This window comes from Rhea americana, unplaced genomic scaffold, assembly GCF_003343005.1.
Source record: "Rhea americana isolate MKP2758 unplaced genomic scaffold, rheAme1 scaffold_134, whole genome shotgun sequence".
In the NCBI taxonomy this organism is placed as follows: Eukaryota; Metazoa; Chordata; class Aves; order Rheiformes; family Rheidae; genus Rhea; species Rhea americana.
Genome location: NW_028185417.1, coordinates 1,337,165 through 1,361,240, shown reverse-complemented (window position 1 = coordinate 1,361,240; position 24,076 = coordinate 1,337,165).

The following is a 24,076-nucleotide window of genomic DNA, read 5'->3' as shown; positions in this document are numbered from 1 at the left end:
GAAGGAAATTCAAGGGGAAGAAAGTTAGGACTAGAAGAAAAAAAACAAGGTGAGGTAAAGGTAAGGTAAGAAAAATAGAAAAAAAAGAGAAACAAAAAGAAAGAAGGTACCAAAAAATGGAAACAAGTCCCTAAAATACTTAAGATGCGTGCTTTTTTTTTGTTGGGTGATAATTAGCATGACTTACTAATTGCTGATGACAGCTACAAGCCTTGTTCTTGCACATTAGCCATATTCCAGTTCTGTTCTTTGTATAACTTTCTCCATAATGTCATTGCTATTGTATATCAGATATTGCTGCTGTTGTATACTTAAGGTAGCACAGAGTCATAAATTTCTGCTCAGAGTTAAATTTATCTCCCTATATGACTGTAACTATTTGCAGTCATATTACGTATTAATTTTCATTTAATGGTGTTTGTTTTCTGGAAACACATGAGTTTTAYCTGTGGAAGTAGAAAAAGGTGTATTTTTACTGAAAGCAAACTTTAAATGTACATTCACTGCAATTCAATGACACAAATTGCATATTTGCAGCATTAGTCATATGCAGCTTSTGACTAGTAATGGACCACGAGTTCATGAGTTACATTATTTCTCTTCCTGACTGGATGCTTTACCTAACTAGTCAACATGGATCAAATTCTGAATTGTAACATGCTGTGTCAACTTTGTTTCTGAGTTGTCCAATCAATGGTGAAAAAACCCACCAGATGAATTAGATGGCTAAATCACTCTATACTCAACTGCAACATTTGAAAAATATGATTTCATTAATTTTCATGCCAAGAATTATTTGCGGCTTAAATACCACTTTACTATTGGCTGACCCAAATAGCAAATATATAGGAAGTTGTGAGCAACTTCGGGAGAGAGAAATTAATCTAATAAATTACTCATCCAGATGTGTTTGAAAAGAGTTTTTGGTGGAATGCTTTGTTTCAACCTGTCCAGCAGTGCTCTGACTTCTACAGTTTGGGGCAATTTTGAATAGAGACGGTCAACAATGTCTAGCTCTCYGATAGTTTTGTCATATGCAGAAATGGCCAGCAAGCTGGTCCCAGCAAGCTGACTACCACTGTAAATTGCTCAAGACTTGAAACTAGCCATTGTCACTGCCCCTCATTTCATAACAGCCCTAACAAATGCCTAAAAGGACCTATGCTCAGGGCACTGGAAACAACTGTRCCAGAAATTCATCCTTCCACAGTTTTACCACCAGGCATTAGATATATCAGAGATCATTCTATTTAATTTATGAGGTGTGAGAATCAAATAACCTATATAAAAATTTATGTTGTGTCTCAAGATGTCCAATTGAGATTGAAATATGTCTGGTTAACTTCCAAATAAATTGACTCCTCCAGAGTTTTCTCTGATTTTTTCTCCCAGGCTAGGATATGATTGAGTTTTATAGGTTTAACATTGTGAAGTGGCACCTCAGAGAGGGTAAGGTTGAGCCATTTGCCCATACCATAGGCATATGCTATTGTTTCAGTACCAGTGAGGGGTCTCACTTTAATGGAGGCTTTATGACTCTGCTTTGTGTGTAATTACTGATTAAAATGGTACCATGGAAATATAAAAAAGAATCAAGCCTGGTCTACAGAGGGAAAGAGTCACTGTTGTGGGAGCTTTACAGCCAGCAGAAATTCAGCCCYGATCCTTAGGTTAACTATGAGTGAATTAAGGGGAGCCACAATTAGCCTTTTGAGTCACATTTCCCAAAGAGGTAGACATGGGATACCAACCCYTTTGATTCCATTCAACCACATACCACAAAAGCATAAACAAAATGTCCATGAATTCAAGTGGCTTGGTGTTCAGCGCTGGTGCAGCCTCCCTTGAGCACACCGCCACGTGTGAGCCCTGCAACCTGCATCAAGRAAATGAAGCCCTACTGGAGCCCGTGTGCCTTGGGCCAGCCAGTTAGCCTGTGCTGAGCTCTCCTTCCTCCTGCCTGCAATGCTATAGATGTAATTAAATATCAAAGCACTTTGTCCAGCCTGGTGAGGCTGCATATGACATGGAAACCAGTAGTCCTTCTGGACATGGTTGTGCATTGCTGCTCTGGCACTTCTTTTGCTGCTGATGGACCACCATGCCTTGAAATGCCTATAGTGGCTTTATTTATGGACAGAAAGCCATATCTTTGCCTTGATGCGCATATAATATAGTTTTGCTGAAGAGCATGTGGAGGAGAGTAGTTCCAGCACAGGTGACACTTTGGTAGTGAYGAGGATGGAGGCAGTGCTGGTGAAGGGGCAGCTTCAGGAATGGTCATCCATGTCCTGATCATGAAGGCTAGAGGCAACATGGAGATTAAGCTGTAGAAGTCCCTTGCAAATTCCTCAGTATTTCGGAGCCAAAATATGGTATCTTAACACTGTCAGCCCTTCTCTACTGAACCCTTGGGTTACTCTTAACCACACCTAACTAGCCCACAAAGGAACTCGTGTAAAAGGCTACTCCCCCTTGGTGACTGGTTTTTCCTCAGTAAATGACAAAAACAAGATTGCAGGATTAGCGGAATAACAGTGGTCCCACAACCCCTGTTCCCTAGCCAACAGTCTTTCCTTTACTCTTTAGTAAATCTGGGGTGGAAGCTGTGTTTTATACTGCTGGAAAGGAGAGCAAGGGAAGAGTCTGACCTTGCCTTTCATGTTGTGTACTTTTTCAGAGGGGCTTGGCTCGATGTTTTTATTGATTTTTATAGGGTGTGCAAAACAACCTATGCAAAAAGAACAGTAATGTCTAAACTTCTGTTCCTCCTATGAAAATTTACAACATGCACAATGACTATACTTCCTCAGGGCTGCTAAACCCTATAGGTGCGTTGAAAATTACACCAGATTTCACTGTCTGGGTATTGTAAATTCGACCTGTGATTCCACCTGCATTTTCCTTTTGTTTATTGTAATTCCTTTCTCTCCACTTTTCTCTTTTCTTCCCAGCACCTACTAGCTGTTCAGCTTTGTCCTGCCCTTGAGTTTTTGATGGAATAATCTAACTCTCTTGGACTTTGTCCTCAGAAGAACGGTAAAAAGTTACCTAACATGTCTTACCACCTGTTTTTTTTTTTCAGTAAAGGTGAGAAAGGCTATTTTTTCCAGGCCTGTCAGTTCTTGTCCTTTCTCTGAGATTGTCAGCCAGTGTGGAGATGACTTTACCTTGTGAATTCTTCTTTCACAATTCAGCTCAGAAGTGGGTTATGACCACCTTATTTTAGCTAGGTCGCCATGCAGTTATCCATTCAGAAAGATTTTCAGTGACAACCATAAATGCTTTTAACTTTGAAGTGTTGATAACAGCTATTATTCAGTTTTTACTGTCCTCGATATGTTTACATAAATGATTGTATATGTGTGTGAGAAAGAAAAGAGAGAAGAAAACAGATGGAAAAAGAAGGGTAATTGTACTGGGTAGTGGATGACTCCACAGCACATCGGTAAGGAAAATGCTGGGAGAAATAATTAGTGCTGTAATCTGATTTGCTAATAATCCATTTATAAAACAGTTATGATATATACTTGTAGGAATGTGACTGATCATAACGACAAATGATATTACTTCCTCCCCTCCCACTCTGTATTAAGGAACCTTAATTACTTGATGGCTCAAGACTTTGTGGGTGACTCATGCTACAGAGAGTCAGATGCTCACAGCACATAATGGAGCTCTTGAAAAGCTTTCATACCGATGGCGGGCTTGCACTACCTCCCTCCCATACATCCCTCTTTGCCAAAGAATTATTAGGTAATTTAAAATAATTAAAAAGGAAATAATTAAAAGATTTTACACACACAGAAATAGCACTTGCAGCTAATTATGTAAGTCTATCATTTCGAACACTGGAACACTATTACTATTAKCAGAGAATTGTGTTTGAATTGTGATGGATAATCCTCTAGTCCCATGTTACAGTCTTGCAAGTGGGAACTGGTTGTCTAGGTTTTTACAGAGGGAAGGAGGTATGTAGAGCCCATGTCCTATCCAGCTCTCTGCTATAGGAGGTTTCTGATCAGCTTTGTTCCCTACAGGATTTTACCTAATTAAACATAGTGGGGAGTGAAAACTTCTCTATCTTATGTTAATGTGTTCGCACAGGGTATTTTCCTAAACACACACTGCTCCTGCATGTTTGCAGCTGCTTGTAGACTTGGGATGTCAGCCTGCCTTCCTGATTGCGTAACTGTAGACATGGCTCATATTAAATGAAGTGCATGATAAATTTATCCTAGGCTCTTGTTATCAGTAGCATGGAAATCGTCTCAATAGCTGTGGAGGTGGGTGTATGAGGTAATAATTTATTTCATTGACCAGAAACACAGAGCTACCTCTGTTGTTGGTAATGGCAAAGGTTTAACAGTGCAAGAAAACATTACATGATAGTTTTATGGAAAGAAGCTAATATTCTTACCTAAATAAAACCTTCAATACTTTAAGCATTTAGAACATAATTACTTGGAGTGAAATCTGGCCAAGAAAATGGGGCAAATCTCCTTCCGCTTGTGAAAAATGTCCATAATTCATCACTGCTGCTAGCCACAATACCCCTAATATCAGGCAGACGGTAATAGCATAATCCAAAGGATACGTCCAAACTGTGGATTAGCAGCAGAAAGTAACTATTTCATTCATGGAACTCATTATTTTTTTTTTTAATTAGGTAAGCTGTTGGAAATATTGTCTTGCTTTTTGTTCCATCTTATGTGAAGAAGAAGATATCAAACAGGCATTGACCACCAGAGGATACTTCTGATTCAAAAAAAAAAAAATCTTTCTATTATTTTCCTGGCTGAGATGATGTCCCAAAATTAAGAACGAAACACAGTGTTTGGAAGAACTCCTAGGCTGTGGCTTTCAGAAAGGAGTTTCTTGGCTTTGGCTGTCTGCAGTTCTGATCCCTTCACAAGATCCTTTTGGAAGCAATCAGCCTGGCCAAATCTCAGTGAGGTTTGCAGGTATGTGGTATCTCTGAACAATCCAGCACTTAAAATGAAAGGTTGTTTTGAAATGGTGGTGGTAGCTAACAGATCAGTAAATCCTCTTCACTTGTGGTCTCAGATATCTCAAGGGACAGCAGTGGGGAGGGATTGCAGGGTTGCCAGTACGTCTGAGTCCCATGTGAAAGAGGGGCCCACAGTGCCCCTGCACCTGGCAAAGGTAGCAGAGGCAGACAGGGAAGCACCTGTTACAAGGCAGCAGCAAATGTTGGTAGCTAGACCAAGGATCTGCTCCTGAGCTGCAGCTAACATTCATGTGGTTGCTGTCAGGGAGCTCTGTAATGATTCAGAATCGTCCAAATTTAAAAGGTTGAAGATGCCCAGTAGCCCATAAATTTCATAGGAAACAGTAAATGCACTTGCAGTTTATTCCTTGGGCAATAAAAGAGACAGTCAGGTAAGAAACTTATGGGAGTGAGAAAGAAACCCAGCAATGTGATCTACACAGGAATACATTTTTGACCTCTCCTCTTCAATTTCCCACGACAGGGGTTGGAGCAAAGCCGATTTTCTCTATCTGCCAAATGCTGGTCCCACGGCTGCGAGAAGTGCTTCGCTACGGCTGCAGAGTTCTCCTAGACTGCGGATACCTACTAGGAGCTGCCCTGGGAGAGCAGGACGATGCCTGTTTTGCTGCCTTTTTCTTCCTGCCTATCTATTCTTCATCCACAAAATGCCATATCTAAAACTGCTGCGCTGTGTGGCAGATACTGGCAGAGAGACTGGTTTGCCACAGATGCTTAACAAGAGGCTGCATTTTCACTGGCAATGGCCTGAAGGAAAGGAGGCTGGAGGGTTGAGTAATCTAAAGTTATCTCTGAAATAGATGATATCAGCCCTTGAACCACTGGGTGGGGATGGGATTTCTCTGAAACTCCCTGCAAATTGAGTGGATCACAAAAGCCGTTATCTTCTGTCAGTGCTTCCAAGGCTGTGGTCAGTGAGCCACTGGTTGTCCAGGAAGCCAGCATAAATGCTCTGTGGACCCATATTAATCAGGGATTTTCACATCACCATAATATACCTTTTTATTGAAAATCGAGTAACAAGAATTTCAGTTTTTTCATCTTGTAAAAATACTGAGGTTTGGCAGTGGCCCACAGCTCCAAGAGTCTGGGAACCACTAGTCCACTTGTGTTCAATATTGTATTATCCACAACTTAACTGGAGAATTAATTCCTTCTGCTCTTTATGTTAATTTCCCAACATAGGTAGAAAATGAGTTAAAAGAAAGTTAAAAGCTTCCCATATATTAAGCAGAGACACAGATCTGCAGTCTGGTCCACTTGGTGAAGGGTCAGCTGAGCTTGGTTTGTGTCCTACTTCTGTTTTGTCAAGGTTGCTTCTCCAGGTGTATTTGCCAGTCTTCCTGACTCCCTCTACCGGGGCTAGTGTTCCCCTAAAGAGTAACCCAAGTTAGAAGGCCTATTTAGCTACTCCATGCCACACCCCGGAGAAACTTGTATTTCTTGCTCCATTGACTATAGATGAAACATAAAGAGATGAAAACAGCTTTTGTGAATGCCTGCACCATATGCCTGTACTATCTTCAATTGTAATGTGGGGTAACAGCATTTGCTTGACAGATGAAATGCTTTGTGAGTTATGGATAGATTGTGCTTTCTAAAAGCTAAGCATTATTATGATCATGTAGTACTTTAGGACTGGTGTAAGTAGAGGTTGTATTAAATACCATCATTAATGATCTAAAAGAAAAAAGTGAGAAGATTGTGATTACAAAATTCAGAGGATATTGAATTAGAAAGACTAGAGAGAAAATGAGATAATAAAAAGAGACCTAAAGAGATTATAAAGGTAGGCAGGGGTTTTTATAGAAATGGAGATTCATCCTGGAAAACTGCAGGATAATAAATCTGAGGGAAAATAATCTGAAACACATATCTTTAAGAGGAAGAAGAAAGCTGGGAAGTAGTAATTTTGAAAGAAGTAAGATAATATTGGATAGGCAACCAAGCCTGAATTTGCAATATCATAAAGCTGCAGAAAAGTCCAATATAATTTTAAGTTGCAAATGCCAAACTATCATGTCACTAGACTGATAATCTTCTCTGCAAACAGTTTGTTATGACTGAATGCAGAGCAGTTCAAGCAGTTTCCAGCTCTGAGCAGTGAGCTTTGATCTATTTAGGCACTACATAGGCTCATCATTACAACCCAGATCCACTTTGTGTGTTTCAAGGTATTTGCCTAACACTGGTGAGATACTACTCTGTTCATGCTACTGTGCATGTCACACACACCGTCATGGTATTCGGTTGTCTTCTACTCAATTGTGTCAAGCAATGTGAATAATAACTGTCACACACTTTCTTTTTTGACTTTCCTCTTGAGGAAGGCTTGTGGAGGAAGGCCGGAGGGGAAAGGAGGAGAAGTTCTTTGCATAAAATTTTACTGAAATATGGAAAGGGCTTTTGCTGATGAAGGCCATGGGAATCTGTCCTTCACTTGGAATGGGCAGTGGGGGGCAAGTGGTGTGATTCATGGCAGTTTAAATCAGAGAGTTTTAGTTTGTAACTGAGATGGGCTCAGAGCACATACACATACCTCAGCTGAGGAATGAAAACTCATTGAACAGCAGGAATTGCTGACTTTTGCATTGCATTGTCATCCCCTCGCTTCTTCAGCCCTGGACCAGCAGTTCTCTGTGCTTTTTCCATTGAGCCAGAGCAGAGCAGGGGCAACARCAAAATATTTTCCTGAAAAGTAATGTCATCCTTTAGATATCCTGGTCTGACTGAGACTATTAAACATTTTACAGATGAATAATGACATACTGAACCTATTGCTATAGGCAAAGAGGAGACAGCACAGTAAGCCGAAGACAGTTTTGATATGCTCCCAGGAATGGGTATTGCTGAGATGGTATGTTGCTGCATTTGGTTCCAGCTGTTTTTTTTTAATCACTGAAGTTTTCAAACTCAGGTAGATTATATTTACAATCCCCCTATTAAATCATCATAAACTTTTAATACTAAGAATATGACCTGTTCACAAAACCAAATGTAAATATCAAAGGCTTGGAGTGGTTATTGAAATCACTGTCAGGGTGAATCATAGAGTCTTACCCAGGAAATAAAAATTCTAGATTTAATAAGGCAAAAGTTGTGGTAATGAATATCTCCTCCAAATAAAGCAAAACTAACATTTTACTGTCTTCTGAAGGTTGAAATTTATGGTGGCAGCTAAGATATGAATGAAAGTTAAACAGTCCTATTAATTTGATTACTTGTTTCCAGAACCATCAGACATGTAGAAAGTAATATCATGTGGGAAGTGGTGCAAGATTTACATTTGCCTAAGAAAAATCACTGCTCAGTCTATCAGATTTGATAGGTGTCAGAGGGCCTTTTGGAATGAATAATAAGAAGGAGAGTTAGCTGTTTAAAACTTTTAAACGTTTGGATGATTTTAAAAAATAATTTTAAAAAAAGTTTAAGTGGAAGTTTTGACATATATCTGGAATATGGAAGAACTGTCCAACTAATTATGTGAATTATCTCACACTCACTGGTATTTATGGGAGGGGGGATTTTTAAGGACCAAATGATTTTAGGACCATTCAGATCAGTGGAAATTTGATTTGTATTTGAGCTGTTTTCCTTCTATGCTTTGGCAGGACAAGAAAATTCAGCTAGGTCTGAACCCTGCTGTCCTAGGCTTTGTACAGACATAAGTCATTCTGCATGCACAATAACATTGATAAACGATATCTCTTGATTCTATTTTGCATTAAATTTTGCTGAGCAATTAAATGTAATAAAATCCTCTTGGTCAGGGCAGTGCTGCTAGATGCTGATCTCAAAACCATACTGATGAAGGGTCTGTTTCGTGTCTTGCTAATGCCGGCAGCAGTATTCCTCTTTGACTTCAGTGGGGTTCATATYAGGCTGAAAGGGGAACTTAAAAATTGAAATAACTGGCTTGAACTTAGGAATGGCCACTTGTCTCATWTCATCTTTACTCCTTCCACAGCTGGGGAAAATCCTTTGCCCCTGACCAAGCTGTAGAAGTCAGTTTTGACAGAGTTGCTCAAGGGTGCTGTTGTGAGAGATTTGTCCGCAGAGCAGAGAAAAAGTAAAGCAAAGTGCCCTTCCAAGCCTTCATTTCCCATGTAACAGCAGCAGTTACTGTTCAGCCTGGCGTGGAGAGGGGCTGGATTAATCTTTTATTCTTCATTTGAAAGACTCTGTATTAAAAACCTAAGGTTTAGGATTTTACTCCCATTTAACATCTGGTTAAGAGTTGGGGGTACATTTTCAGATATTAATGTGACTAAAAAGATATATACTCAGGTTAAGGTTATTTCAAAAAAAGAAGCTATGTCGTTAATAATTTTTGGTCAGGAGCTCTGCCCGTCATCAGGAGATAAATCAGCTTGCAGCAGCTGTGACAGCTCTTTAAGTCTGAGGCCTGAACAGCTTAATTGGGGAAATGATCAATTCTAAGATGCATAGTCAAGATGACATCCTTGGTGCAGTAAATTCTTTCAGGAATGAACATGAATAAAATGAATATATTTATGGAACAGTGATGTAATTCAGAATCTAGGCTGTTAGGAAGCCTATGCATCTTCATTCCTTCTCTTCCCTGTAGCAATTTTCCAAGGCTGCAACCTCAGATAACTGTGAATGGTCTAAAGACTGCCCTAGGAGAATGCCATTTTATAAGAATGAAGAGTCTTTCAACATACTGAATGAATAAAAAGTCTGTGTTTCCTAGTGAGTATTATGAGTCTACTGTACTTATTTTTCCTATATACACAGCAAACCTAAAACCTCAAAAACTTGGGTTGCTAGAAAATATTACCATTTTATGCTGACAGCAGTTATGTGCGGTGTCCCCATCCATACTAACATGAAGCATGTGGACAGATACAGRCATTTCTTTACTTTTTGTGTCTGAGAACATTTGAAAATCCCATGAGTTAGTCCTTGCACCTTTCTTGATTTAATGATTTACCCAGTTGAGGTCACTGAAATCCCTTGAAAAATAAATAYGGAATAACATTTTGGTAAAAAAGTACTTGCTTGAAGATCCTATCAGCCAGCTCACTTTCCTTGCTAATTTTAACATCAAGTGGAACATCCTTAGGTAGGTACTACTGCAGCGTGGAAGTATCTCGCACAAGGTAAATTCGCAGGGCCAGCCCTGTCTAAGCAGAACTGTATACATAAGGAAAACAATTTTTTGAAGTGATTTATTTAAAGGTTGCATGTATTTCTTCACTTGAAAATTTAGGCTAACTCTGGGCTGCTCCCTCCCATCCACTCTCCCTGAGACTCCGCTGCAATTTCTGCAGTTTGTATGGTGCCCTGCCATGTGCCGAGGGAGTCTCAGAGGTGTGCGATTTGTTACACATGGAAGTATCTAGCAAGCTTTTCTCTGGACACTGTCACGACTTCATTCAGATGGCTGAATGAAGTAGCACTGGCTGCTGTCGGAAATTTACTTTGCAAGAGAGGATGGCTCCCATCTGCTTRTGTGTATTGCTGTAATTTGAAATTCTGCTTTTTTTCCCATATGATATTTAAAGGCATGAGACACATCAGCAGCTCTGGAAGGGTGCCTTAGCTTTGACTCACTGGTCTCAGAAGTAGGGCTTGCGGGAGAAAGAAATGACCAAAGGAGCAGGACATGGAGCCRCAGCTGGGTTCGGTGCTTCCAGTTTCTCTTACTGCTGCTCTTCCACTGAACCAAGCATCCATGGCTGCTTCCTCTTCTCTCAGRGAGGAATTACTACTGCCCAGGCAGGCTGTGGGATGGGTTGGAGGTGGTTGCCCCCAGCTCGTTTTTTTTTTTTTTTTTTCCTGCTGCAGCTGTAGAAGACCAGGCTGTTCGTAAGCTGTCGATGTTGCTTTCAGCAGGTGAGAGCACTTGGTACCCCCGCTAGAAATGCGTTCTGGAGCCTGCTAGGTATCTTGGAGMGAACAGTTTGTACCAAGAAATGCTGGTTTTAAATGAGGTTATTTTCTTTCTTATGATGTGCCGTGTGCCTGCACATGTTCCCAGGAATGAGAAAACAGTACAATAGCCATTCCTGTGTTATCTTCAGGGACTTTATGCAGAAGAAATGTCTTCAGGTTATGTGAAGACCGTCCACTCATACGCAGGTCTGTAATTAACTCTACAGGTTCCCACTGAGTAGCTATAGTGAATAAAGCAAGAGGCAACGTAAAAAGCGCTTTCATATTGACATGAAGTAGAGCAGACCAACTGCTCTTACCATATATTCAGTCAAAATAATTTTCATTTTGAGCCACATAACACAAACATTTCCCAGCTAACAGACAGTGTGATCACGGGGCATGTATTGGAGGGTGTTACTCAGGCCATAGAAAGAAAAGCTTTAACAAAGAACAGCATTTACTCTAAGGAAAAAACCTCCTTGAGCTAACATAATGCATTGGAAGTGACTTGGATACCTTCCCATCTGTGGTGCACTTTAACGAAATCTGTCCTCTCCCACTCTGATTGTGTATGTGTATGTGTGTATGAGTGTATACTTAATAGATATAGCATAACAAACTCCTCAGGATTAGCTAATGAAAATAGCACTGTAAAAAAATGAATTGAGTAAATCTATACAGCTTGAATTTTGAGCTCTGTGACAAACGCAGCAACCCAAAACTCCCCTTTTCTACTGCATCTAATACTTTCTGTGCAAGTACGTGTTATAAACCTCTAAAATGAGACAGCTATTTGTAGATTAAAACTGACTTGTGCCAAATGCATGTGTTTAAGCAAGCAAAGGAGAAGGAGGAGCTCTTCAAGTAATAGAAGATGTGATTGTTCTTGGGAGCTCTGGGTCATGCTTGTCATTACAAAGAAGTTCAGAGAAACCCTCTTGAGCAATGTTGTTGCGAGGAACTAGGTTCAGATGTGTGAAATGACACTGAGGGAACCGAGAAATTTTTTTTGGCTCTCCATTGCCTGTGTTCTGTATGAGAACRCAGTAGTGGGCAGCCAGAGGAGGGAGGGAAAGTTACCTGCCAAAAGAAAAGGTGGGCATGGGCCAAAATAAAGCATGGYTGCCTTATGTAGTCTGAGCTTCCTTACAAAGCTGCAGGACCCCTCCCTTGGAGGAAGGCAGAGGAAGTTTAAACTTGCTCCAGTTCGAGAGGAATTTTTCATCTTTCATGTAGGATAAGTGAAAAGTAATTTGAACTGTGAATGTCATAATTAAGTCTAATTATTTTACCATACTTTTGCCTTCATTAGACATTGTGTTTGTGATAATTGCTGTAATCAACCATATGGTTAGTGTTAACTCCTTAATTGAACAAAGGCCGATCATCGCTGCAGGAGGAATAGATGACTTCCCGGTCTGAAAAGCATCACGCTGAGCGCCATCACTCCCGAGAGAGCACGTGGGGTTCGGCTCTCCTTCACCTCTCCCAAAGGAGCARGCAGGCAAGGTTTCAGAGTTGTCACATAGCTGAGCAGGCTGAGAAGATGTGTAAGTGACAACGCGTCTGTGCTTTGTGCATGTCTGGCTCTTACCTCTGCAGCACCGCGAAACACATCCGTCCTGGCCCCCGAGACATTTTTTCCAGGGAGCAAGGTTGGGGATTCGGAGGTGGAACAGCTCTTTCTGTACAAAAGCTGGATAGTCTTAGTAGACAGATGCTCAGTATTTAACAGAGGTGCGAATTGATTCTGTAGAACAACTTCTTCCTATTTAACATTTATCCGCAGAACCAGCTCCAACTTTGTGCCATCAGCTGTAATTTCAAGGATCTACTACTAGCATTTGAGCATGTAGCAACGGTATCCACCACTTAATTCTCTTTTCCCTGGGTTGCTAATAATTCTATCTTCTTGTTGCTAATGATTCAACTCTCAAATTTATTTTTTTACATTCATAATAAAAAAAATCTGGATTTTAAGTACACTATAATTGCTGAGGATTGTAGGATATATGCTAATTTTTCTTTTGTATTGTGCCAGGCTTCCAGAATTAGTTAATCAAGTGTATCTTTCTGTATAACATTTGCAATGTAAATACTTACTGAATAACATCTCACCTTGCCCAGTACTAGCTGTCTTGTATTTTCATTGATCTCACCATAAGTGGACTTTGTTTGGCCATGTGCAGAGATCCTAGTTCAGTTCTTACTGACATTTTCCATTCAAATGTTTAACCCATATGTTGGTTTCCTTCATTCCTTTCTTCTGTTTCCAAGAAAGCAAACAGAGAAATGCTTTTGCTCACAGAACCAATTCTGATTCAATTAGAGCTAATGCATGATGGCTTCAAGAGCTTTTTGAGTGGAGACACACCAACTTCATTTAAAAACTTTCTCAGCTTTGGAATGGAATTGCTGGTCAAAACCAGAAAGAGAGGGAGTAGAAAATGATCTAAGTCCAGGATGGTGATAACAGAAATTTGGTGAGGTCCAACCAGAGGGCCTGTGGGAGAAAGCCCATAGCCTGAATAGCCAATGGCCCATGGGGCACAGCTCTCACTGGTGATGAAGATAAGGGTGACATTCTTGTGCTGATGAACATRTAACTATCTATATAAAGTCAGTTGGCTCTAAGAGGAAATGATTTTATGCCTCAGATATTGAACTTGGATTTCAGCTGTGTACCGGGGTGGCTGTGATGGACCCTTTGTTACATGAGAGGGATCTTTATTTGCCTCCCTTTATTTGTCATTTCTCATTTGTTTTCTATCCTTATAAAACAACATCTTTCCAATACAGACAGGGGAACGTTTCAAAATCATGGGATGTGAGAACCACCTCCTGCTTGGCTCTTGCCCCTGTGACAGGATCTGGGGCACCTAAAGGCTGGGCTGCCCTGAGCTGCAGTAGGTGACATCTGACCTAGTCACATCAGGCTCCTTTCTGGCCACTGGAAAGAGCTCATTGGGAGAGATTCATCTCATCCTGAAGCAGGACTTCAAAGAAAAATTTGTTCTCTTGGTAGCCCCATTTCCTTCCATTGACTAGATAGGGAGCCAGGGGTAACAGCTCAGAGAGGGTTTTCTATGTGAAAGCCATCTACACAAATCCCACCTTTTCTGTCAAAGACAGTGACACTAGCATTTGGGAGAGAGGGATCCATTTTTGAAACAAGTTTGACCGGCTCCATGAATTAAAATTGATGTCTTTCAAGATTTTTTTTTGCCTCACATATATGCTAATGTTCCCTTCTGCACAATTCCTTGAGAAAATGGAAGGCAAAGATGCTTTCTAGTGGTTGCTGTAGATTGGCTGCTTCCCATATCCCTTTTAAGTTTTGATCTGTAAGTAGAGTAAGTGGGACTTACACCCACTATGGGCAGGATAATGGAGGAATTTGTTCTGTAGTGGCAATATCACAGGGGGTATGTTTTTACAACTTATCTAATAAGTGGAATGAGGACAGATTTATACAGCGACCCAGTGAGAAAGGTGTGCTTTTTCAGGTGTGCTGGGATGAAACTTTAAACCTAGCCAGGTTGAAAGATGACAGGGAATCTGAGTCACTGAATGCTCAAAGGCCTTGTGCAGCCTTTGGAAGCAGGCTGGTGTCTTACAAAATATACAAAGCCCTACGAAGGATGGAATAACCACTTCATCATTTTAAATGAGCGCTATAAAAAATTACAGTCAGTACATAATAGGTGTTTTGCACCTATGCTAAATACTGCCAAGAAAATAGTTACCCAAGTAAATCAATAAAATATCATTCCCTTCCAAGGTCTTCCTGTCCCAGCCCCTGAACCTTTCATTTTGGAAGAGTACTGAAACCTGTTTAAGATTTATTTTGATGAAGGTAAGTATGTCTGCATTATCAGGCAGTAAAGAGGTTGTTCACTACTTCTCCATTAATTTTGAAAAAATGCCTCTGAATATGTACGTGCATTGTACGTATCAAAAAAAAGTCTACCAGCTATTGCAGCCCAAAATGGATGTTTCTTTTCTCTTCTTTTCTTCTTTTTTCTTTTTTTTCTTTTTTTCTCAGCAAACAAAGAGTTTGGCCTGAGACCTAGAAATTGCTTTATAAGAAAATCATCTGTGCTGAGAGAGATGGACTGAGGTATCTTGTMATCCAAAGTGGGGTCTGTTCAGATTTGATATAAAACACTGCTGATCATATTCTGTTAGCAAGTAAGCTTGGGCTGAGGTAGCAGCACCTGTTCTGGGTGCGCTTCCTATAAATCAGTCTAGATGTTTAATATGTTCCTCATTACTAGAGTGTCTGAAAACCTGCAATACTCCTGCAAAGCAATTTACTGGCATAAATGTTCCAACAAAGTGGTGAATTTTCAGCTCACACTGTCACATACTGGCAGGAAGCAAATTCTGATTTGGCCCTTGTCAAAGTTAATATAATTCTCTGTCATGCATCTCCAATAGAGCTACAGAAATGTAGTGTGCAGTATATGCCACTACAAGAGCTGGAATTTTGAATTTTTAATAAATGCAATGAAATCCCTGCAATGGGGCTACATATATAAAACGATTTGGTGAAAAAAATTAAATAGCAAGGGCATTCAAGAAAATCTTCCTCTGTTTGCAAAAAGTGTGAGTAGGAGAATAGCTGACTCAGTGGCTGTGAAAGGCTTGTCCAGTTCTGACTGATAATATGCCAGGTAACTGGCAGAGAAATACAGTAAAGGGGGAGCTGCCTTGCGCTCTGGCGATTTGCTCCAGAAATAAAGCAGTGTGATATCCCCTGCTCTGCTCTTGAATCCAAGGAATTTTTGAGGTATAAGAGGACAGTAAAGAAGAATACTGATCTGCCTTGTGTAGAGCAGTGCCAGCCAGGTTTGTTATCCCTTTGTACTGTTCCGGCAGCTGTGAGCTCTTGAAGTGAGAAGCTGATCAACCTGGCCTTGTAGACTTCAGAGCACCTTASTAGTTTTCCAGTCCTCAGTGGGGCTGTGCGCATTTTCCTATTGAGAGACTGGACATTTAGGATGAGATTCAGCACAGTTTTRGTCATCTAAAAGTGACATGTCCATAATAAGCTACTCATTTATGTTTCCTTCGGACAACACCATCTTGAAGCCTTGACTTTACCTGGATTGGCTTTCCTGAGAGCCCAAAGAGTGTGATTCTGGGAGACAGGGGAGAAGACCTGACCCCTGCAGGTCTGATATCATGCCAGTCTTAAGCTACGTGGCTGCATTTGSTGCAAGGCAGCAAGCTTGTAGCACTTGTTGGAGGTAAGATGGATGGAAGAGTGGAGAAATAGTGCTCATCGCTGGAAGGACACAAGCGCTGTTTCCACATGCCGTTTGTCTATGAGTAGGATGAGTCAGACTGTTAGTGCCAGATCCTGTGAGCAGCAGGTAATGGGGCTGTCGAAAGGTCCTGGGCAACTCCTGCAGCTGTGATTGGGAGGTACCACTACAAGAGAGGAGCATAAAGGGAAGGTGAAATAACCATGGAAGAGTAGATTTGGCATATGGATTGAGACTGGCTTACGTAGGGCCTTTCATTCATACTGCAGGAGGTTCTCCTTTCCAGATCTAGCACAACACTGACTCTTATCCTCTTATTCAGTATCTGTCTCCCAGAGGGAAAACCTTAATTATCAATATTCCAGCATTGCCTGAGTATGATCTCTTTTTTTAATAAACTGTAATATTCGATTCAGAGCAAATGTTAGTCATGATTTTTAATTAAATGTATGTTTCATATCCCTTGCTTAACTTCAAATTCCTCCTTTTTGCTCAACATATAAATAAAAACAGTATTTTTGGTTAAGTTCTTCATTTTTATGTCTGGAATAAGCCTCTTTTATTGATGTCTACCTTTATGATTCTATATACAAATCTATCAAGACCATCAAGAAATAGTTTCCCAAACAGAATTTATTGCAAAGCTGATTATGTATTAATATATACAAATGACAAATCTAAAACACAAYGTCAAAAAGCAAGAAAATGCAATCAGGAATTTATTATTCTCCCATTACTATTCAACTGGAAAAATAGCTGCTCTACTTTACCAGAATAGCTTTCCCCTTCGAAACCTCACACCCAATCCTGGTTTTCTAAGTAAGCACCACAGAATTCTTTGYAATAAAATACTTTAATATATAATAAAATCAGAAGTTTGCCATAATTCATCTACATATATTTTTTACTTCTACATTCCAGGTAGGCTCATTATAAAAATTTATTGCCACACATATACATTGTGTGTTTGTGCGTGTGTGTATATGTGCGTGTTTGTCTAAACTTACTGGTCCATTTTACAGACAGAATTTTCTGCATTTTATAACCTTGCATCTTGTTATGTTTTGTATATATTTGCCAGCATTTTAGGTAAGATTTCTTTTATAAAATATTCACAGAAATGCTTCTCCCCAGGAATTACCCTTCCCTAAGCCCCAGTATAACACTTTTAGTAATTAAATAACAGGATACTTTGAATAAAAAGCATTTGAGAAAATTTTAAGTGTTTAGTGTTTCTCCTTGAAGGGTGACATTGTGACAATACCTATGTGCCATTTTATACCTCAGGGAGTAACTGTTTGTCAGCTTTTGTCAACTGAAGGATTCTTAGCCCTGACCATTTTGTCACTTCTCATATTGCAAGATATTAGGAAGTTTGGGAAAAAATGTATGTGTGGAAATATCTCTGGTTAGCAACACCACTGCATATTGTATTGACACCGTTACATTTTCTTGCCAGGTATTGCTAGTTATGGATGTATTTTGGATATAGCAACTCTTAGGTGCCTACACAGCAACAATTGATAAAATGCCTCTCATTTGCAACTGAAAAATCTTTGCCTTTGAGAGGTCCATGACATGGCTAGCCCTATTTTTGTCACCAGGAGCTGGATCACCGCCGTATTGCCTGAGAGTATATGATGGTTCTGGCCAAGAGGGAAACTGGGAGCAAAATGGGTACACACACACACACACACACACACACACACTCATGCACATGCGTACTCATATATGGATTGTACTGTATACTTGTATATATAGGGGTGTGTGTGTGTGTGTATGTGTGTGTGTGTATGTGTGTGTTTGTGTATGTGCACACATACATATAAGACTGAACTCTGTGAAGAATCCTGGGCATAATGCAGAAATGATCTCCCTGTGTTTCACACAGAGGCAATAACTCTACCAGCATATACAAGAAGTCATTATAATAGTTATTCTATTTATGGAGAAATGTGTAGCTAAAATGTAGGAAAATTATTGTTCTCCATATTCTCACTTTTTTTATTGAAGAAACAAATCACACAGTAAATTACATCTGATTTGCATGAAATGTTGCATGCACCTAGATCTCAGCATGAACCTGAGAAAAGACATTGTTTTAATTTCATAGCCTTTATAGMCGTTTGTTTGTTTCTTTCTCTTTTTTAATATATATTTCTGAGTTATAAATCTTATTTGACTTCTCTCACATTTGATAGACCCTCCTGGGTGTGATTTAACATCTGCAAATTTCCACAGTAAGTAAGGAAAGCCTAATGCTGACTGCCCAAGAGGAGGTGCAGGAAAAGTAGGGAGAGGACCTGTGGCTGCCCCGTGGCAATGAGGCGTGCTGCTCACACTGAGGGCTGTTGCTACTTGCTATGGAGATACTCAGAGAAAAGGAAGACTCCAGGTGTTTTAAAGCAAGTGGCAGCCTACCTAGGCTAGATCTGCTGGTTTTCTGGGCCAACCCAACATGCTGARTATTTTGGCCTCTTCTGTTCCTCCACTTTTCCTACCTTTGAGTCTTTAGATGGATCAATCCCATGAGGTGATGAAGGTGTATTTTGCCATCACAGGGTGTCTCCAGGGTGTTTGGTAAGCCATAACCTTCTATGTACASTTCTACTGGACAGTAGATGTGAGATGGCGTTCAGGGAAGGGCAACATAGTCCACGTCATTGTGAACTGAAGGTCTGCGGCTCTGTAGAGTAAAGAGAGTCCTTGTATATACAGGCTAAAGGAATTTGTCCAAAATACTAGTCTGGTTTCAGCAATCAACAAGCTGAGCAGGCCTGAGTGAAAATTTTCCATCCAATGGAAAACTGGATTTTTGACGAAGTACCTTTTCATTTTTTGCAGTAGTCGTGTACCTTCCATAGAAATCCCAATTTCCTTTAAGAAGCATATGCTTAAACATAAAAATATTTTCATTTGACACACACTGCTCTTCTCAGTAATGGGATGGTTTGGCTTTGCTCCTCTGTGCTGGCACATGCCCTTTGCCTCAAGCCAAGCCGTAAGGGGTGGCCCTGCGTCACAAGGATCCAAGGTGGGGAGACTTGGGATTCAGATATGTGTATGTGTGCACATGCACACACTGACACATATTCTTTCGTAGCATCGTTRCATAGTGTTCAACTTCTTTTTAGTGCTGAAGGAGCCTGAGAAGAGGTGCAACTGTACGTTGCAATGAGAGGCAGTGTGAGACAGTGGCACTGGGGTGACCGGGGTAGGGGGAGGATAAAGGCAGGACAGGAGAGGGGAAAGGCCCCAACAGGGCAATAAACAGCAGTATCTGCTATCACCTCTGCATCCTTCTTCCCCCATTAAATCCCTATCCAAAAGTTCTTCCTGGGAGATATGTATCCCTTGATTTTTATGTTCATTTTATCTCACCAATGGGCCTGTCAGCTAGGCTGTTTTCTAACTCTGCTTCAGCTTTCTATGATTTGCCGTTCATTCTCTCCAAAAAACTCTGTATGTCAGGAATCTCCCAAATGTGCGGTATAACCTGTTCAGAGAGTTCAAGCTAAAGAAGAGAAGGGTCATGTGTGGCATTATGCCTGCATGCCAAATCAAGGTAGTTTGGGTTTGGTAGTTTGGTTTTGATATTTTGAATATGTTCTTCCATAGCTAATTATTGCTACAAGAAGCCACTTTTCCTATTATGAAGCTTTGCTCTCATGTTGATGTTATTAATGTCAGGTCAATATTGCTATACAATGGATTCTTCATCAAGAAATAATTGAAGCAATGCAAGGAAAAATAAAAAGGGACAAAAATATCTCAGCTAAGCTGGTTAAATAAGCAGTGATATAATGGGGACATTGGGAGGTTATAAACACTACAGAATTTTCTAATTCAGAACAGTACTTAAATGGAAGTCTTAAATGAAGTCCTGAATGAGGGTCTTGGTAAGGTGTATAAAGCACACTGTTGTAGGATAAAACTGAAGAAATAATAACTTTCCAAAGAGTATTGCCCTTGGGGTTTTTGAAAAAGGATTGCTTGTATCATTACCCTTACTGAAACACTAGAAACTTGTACAATTTAATAATTATGATTCTGCTCTCTGTGTTTTTCTAGGGGTCCATGGAGGTTGCAAGGAACCGTGTCTCAGCAAGTGAGCACTCGCCTGCTGCTCTGAACTCTCTGGCCGGCAGCAGGCTGCTACCCTTGTGCAACTGTTAGCAAAACATGCTCGCTTAAACCCTCCTGAAGGCGACTGGCTACTGCAACACAATCAGCTGTGACTGTTTTTTTTTGTATGCTATTGTGTCACGAGGTCAAAYCTGTCCCAAGTCTTGTCCTGGTTATGAGGTGGAGGTGTAGTGAGCAAAACCTCAAAGTGAGCAATACCTCACAGTGAGCAACACATTAAACAAAGTGATACCCTTTTCTTTCAAATGGATTTTATCCAAAGGACTTTGTACATTTGGTTAGAATGTGGAAGTGTTAAAGTCATTTCCTTCTACTGTCTTCAGTAGTTCTCTTGGACTCCAGGACTTGGTAAGGTAAACTCTCTGCGAGTTTATGTGCATGTGTGTGTGTAAGTAAATACATTCCCATAACCTTAAAATTTTTCACCAGGCATTCTCTACTTATTTCCTTAAGTATGCTGCTGAAGGCATACTGTATCTTGCTAGAAAAACTGTTTAGTATGCTTAAAGACTGAGAAACTAATCTCAAAGTCTAGCCTTGAAGGGTGTGATCTATTGCAATTAGAAATGTATTGCTTTGTAATTACTATTACCACTTTTACCTGCAGGCAAAGAAATAAATACCTGTTGCCTGTGGATATTTATGCCCTCTAAATTCCTATGAAGAAGCCAGTCCAAATTTCAATAGTTCTGCTGGGGTGGAGCTGATGCCTCTAACCATCCCTTGCATCTGCTGGAAAATAGCTCAAGCAACCACATCTGGGTTATAACAATGATCATATAATTATTGTCATCTGTCTGTAGCAAAGGCTTAGAAAATAAGCATTTCTACAAAGCCAATCTGATCTAGAAAGTCATAAAGTATAACGAGCTTCATTGATACCATACTCATGGGTATATATACATACATATATATATATATATATATACATATAGATAGGTAAGTATGATGGCACAACAGTGTCACTGAAGAAGCAGCATGCTGGCTCAGGGTGGTGAACCACTCAGATCTCCTCTGTGTTGGATACTTGCCAGGCAGCATGCCCGGAGGGTGGTTCTGCAGGTTTAACACGACCACTACAGCAGCAGTCCCTTCACCATACACATATCCTGGTCTGGTAGAAAGGCAGCAGTAGTGAAATATAGCTGATAACCGGCTTTGCCCTCCTTGACAACTCAGAGAAGGGATCTAAGGAGATGACAAAATCCATATCTACAAAGGGACACTGGGGGAAGGGAAGACCAATTAGCAGGATGAAGTTCATAACTAAAACTGTATTTGTGCATCTTTGCTGTTCTGTATGCATTTCTCCACAGGTCAAACAGAAGTATTGACTAGTCCAACGTGAGCAGTGCACTACTGTGGTATCGAGTATATGGGTTGCAACTAAGTGACAAAATTGATCTGTGTTAAAAACATTCCCCAATGTACCCTATTTTTTTGCATTTTTCATGGACTTGGTTGAGATCCTCCCAGTTCACCACATGCTCCTGCAAAACTGGCAATGCTATTTAGGGGCAGGGCCTGAGTGCTGGCCTGGGAGCATTGCCGCCCAAGCCCTCCTGAAAGAAACCATGATGGACCAAACTCTGCTGTCTTACACTTGTGTAAGTCCAGAGTAAGTCTGGCACAGATCACTGAGACTGGTGTAGCAGAAAGTTGAAATTAACCAGTGTAAGAAGCTGCAGGATTTGACAGGATTTTTCAGACATGATGCAGGGTGGTTTAACCACCTAAAAGCAGTGGGTGGCATTTGCTGAGAGCTGCGTATTAAATGAAATGACTCTCTCAGCCCCTGCTCAGATTGACTGCTGTCAACATGGAGTGAACATAGCGCAGTGGCACATGGTAGGATAGGTTAGCTGTGGGAGCAAAAATTGGCATTATTCAGCACATGTTGGGAGTACATGCAGGGGATCAAAGTGTCTTGTGAGCAGCCAGTTTGTGTGGAGGTGAAGGAGTTAGCTTTAAAGCAAGATGTAACAGGAARATTTGCTTCACTGCTTATTGTGAGTTAACAGAGATGGCATTTTCTGATCATTGTTTGCTAACCAGAAACCACAAGGAAATGAAATTGAGCAATAAGTGRCTGCTGTGTGCACCATATACTTGTCAGTTTAGTGTGTGATGTTGGATTGAGGAGCTGCTGGAAGCAGCTTTTTGCTGCAGAAACATTTTGGGGGCAGGGGAGACTCCTTGAATTTTAGTGCCTCATCTAGTCATTTGCTCTTTCAATCACAAATTCCCAGACAAAAACTCTGAGCTAGACCTAAGGATGGCAACATATTTTCTTTTAAAAAGGAAATGAATAGGATTTTTAAAATAAAATTTTGCATCAGATTCTTTGCAARCCTGGTCCTGGCATGGGCTGTAGGCATTACTGCAATCCTGTTGAACTTTTACCTTGTATGCGTGTGTTTGGAGGCTCACAGGTAATGTGGAATAGAGACAAGTGTCTCTCAAACTGTACCTTATATATCACACAGGTATTTCAGTACRTATCTGTTCCTGTCAGACTTCACAGTCATGTATATGCCTCCACTACTATGCTGCTTGAGTCCTATACAAAAATAAGGTTTAGGAGAGTGTCTGTCGTTGTTTGATAAAAGATCATATTATTAATAGCTTGTACATGCCAAAAGCAGACTGTAACTTCTTTTTTGCAATAGAAAAAGAGATTTCCCAGCAGTAAGTGGATGTAGGAGAAAAGCATTTCAGTGCAAGGTTAATGCTGGTGATGTCTGCACTTTCACCCTTCTCCCTCAGTTAATCAGATCCTACTGGCTCTTCCCAGGGAGCTGAAGCTTTCCACAGGCTATCCCTTGAAGTGACCCCCTGCACTGTGGGTCCYCAGGGCCTCCTCAGCTGGGGAGAGAGGGAAAACTCCTGCTTGGCTTGAGAGGTGATAGCATTAGTAGGAGGCCTCCTTCTTGATTTGCTCTTCACTCTTTGCCATTTTTCTCTGCTCTCTTCCTAATAATGTAAAATTACTGACTGCCTGGTGCAAGGGCGGGGTGGGGGGGGGAAGTTTTCTACACACTGCTGCTACCACCCATCATTCCCAGCAATGCCTTTTACTTGACACATACGTATACAGTATAGCTGTAGGGATTACAGTCGGCTTGCAGCATTACTCGTCAGCAAAGAGAAAAACCTGCCACATACCCTGCGACGCTGAAATCTTCTCCTAGAATTTGTATAAACAATTCTCACATTACTGCATCCTCTCATACATGATTTTCTGAAGCAGTTAAGTAACATGAARTTATCATCAATATAGCTGTCACAGGTGAAAAAAGCCTACAGCATGTTTATGGTACAGTTCAATCTAGTCATTGATTCTGGACCTACCGTAGCCCTTCAGGGTATATCATGAATTCAGGTGATGTCCTTGAGAGATGGCTTTTGTATCTGGGTTTCTGAATGAGGTGGAAGAGTGCTTTAAAACCTTTCCATGACCTGACTCGCAAATCTGACTCTTCTTATTGAAAGTAATGGCATACATCACCTGCAAATAGCCGAATCTGAAATACCTTGAGTTTGGTACCTGAACACCATATAAATAGATTGAATATCAGGGATGGCCTTAGATACTAGAACGGGATGAATTGGGGCATGCTGTACTCTCCCCTGGTTTGCCACAACACTCATTTCTTTGAAGTTATTCCCCTATAAACACAGGATCAGTAGAGTTGCAGAAACACACATTTGGGAAAAATGGTAGTAT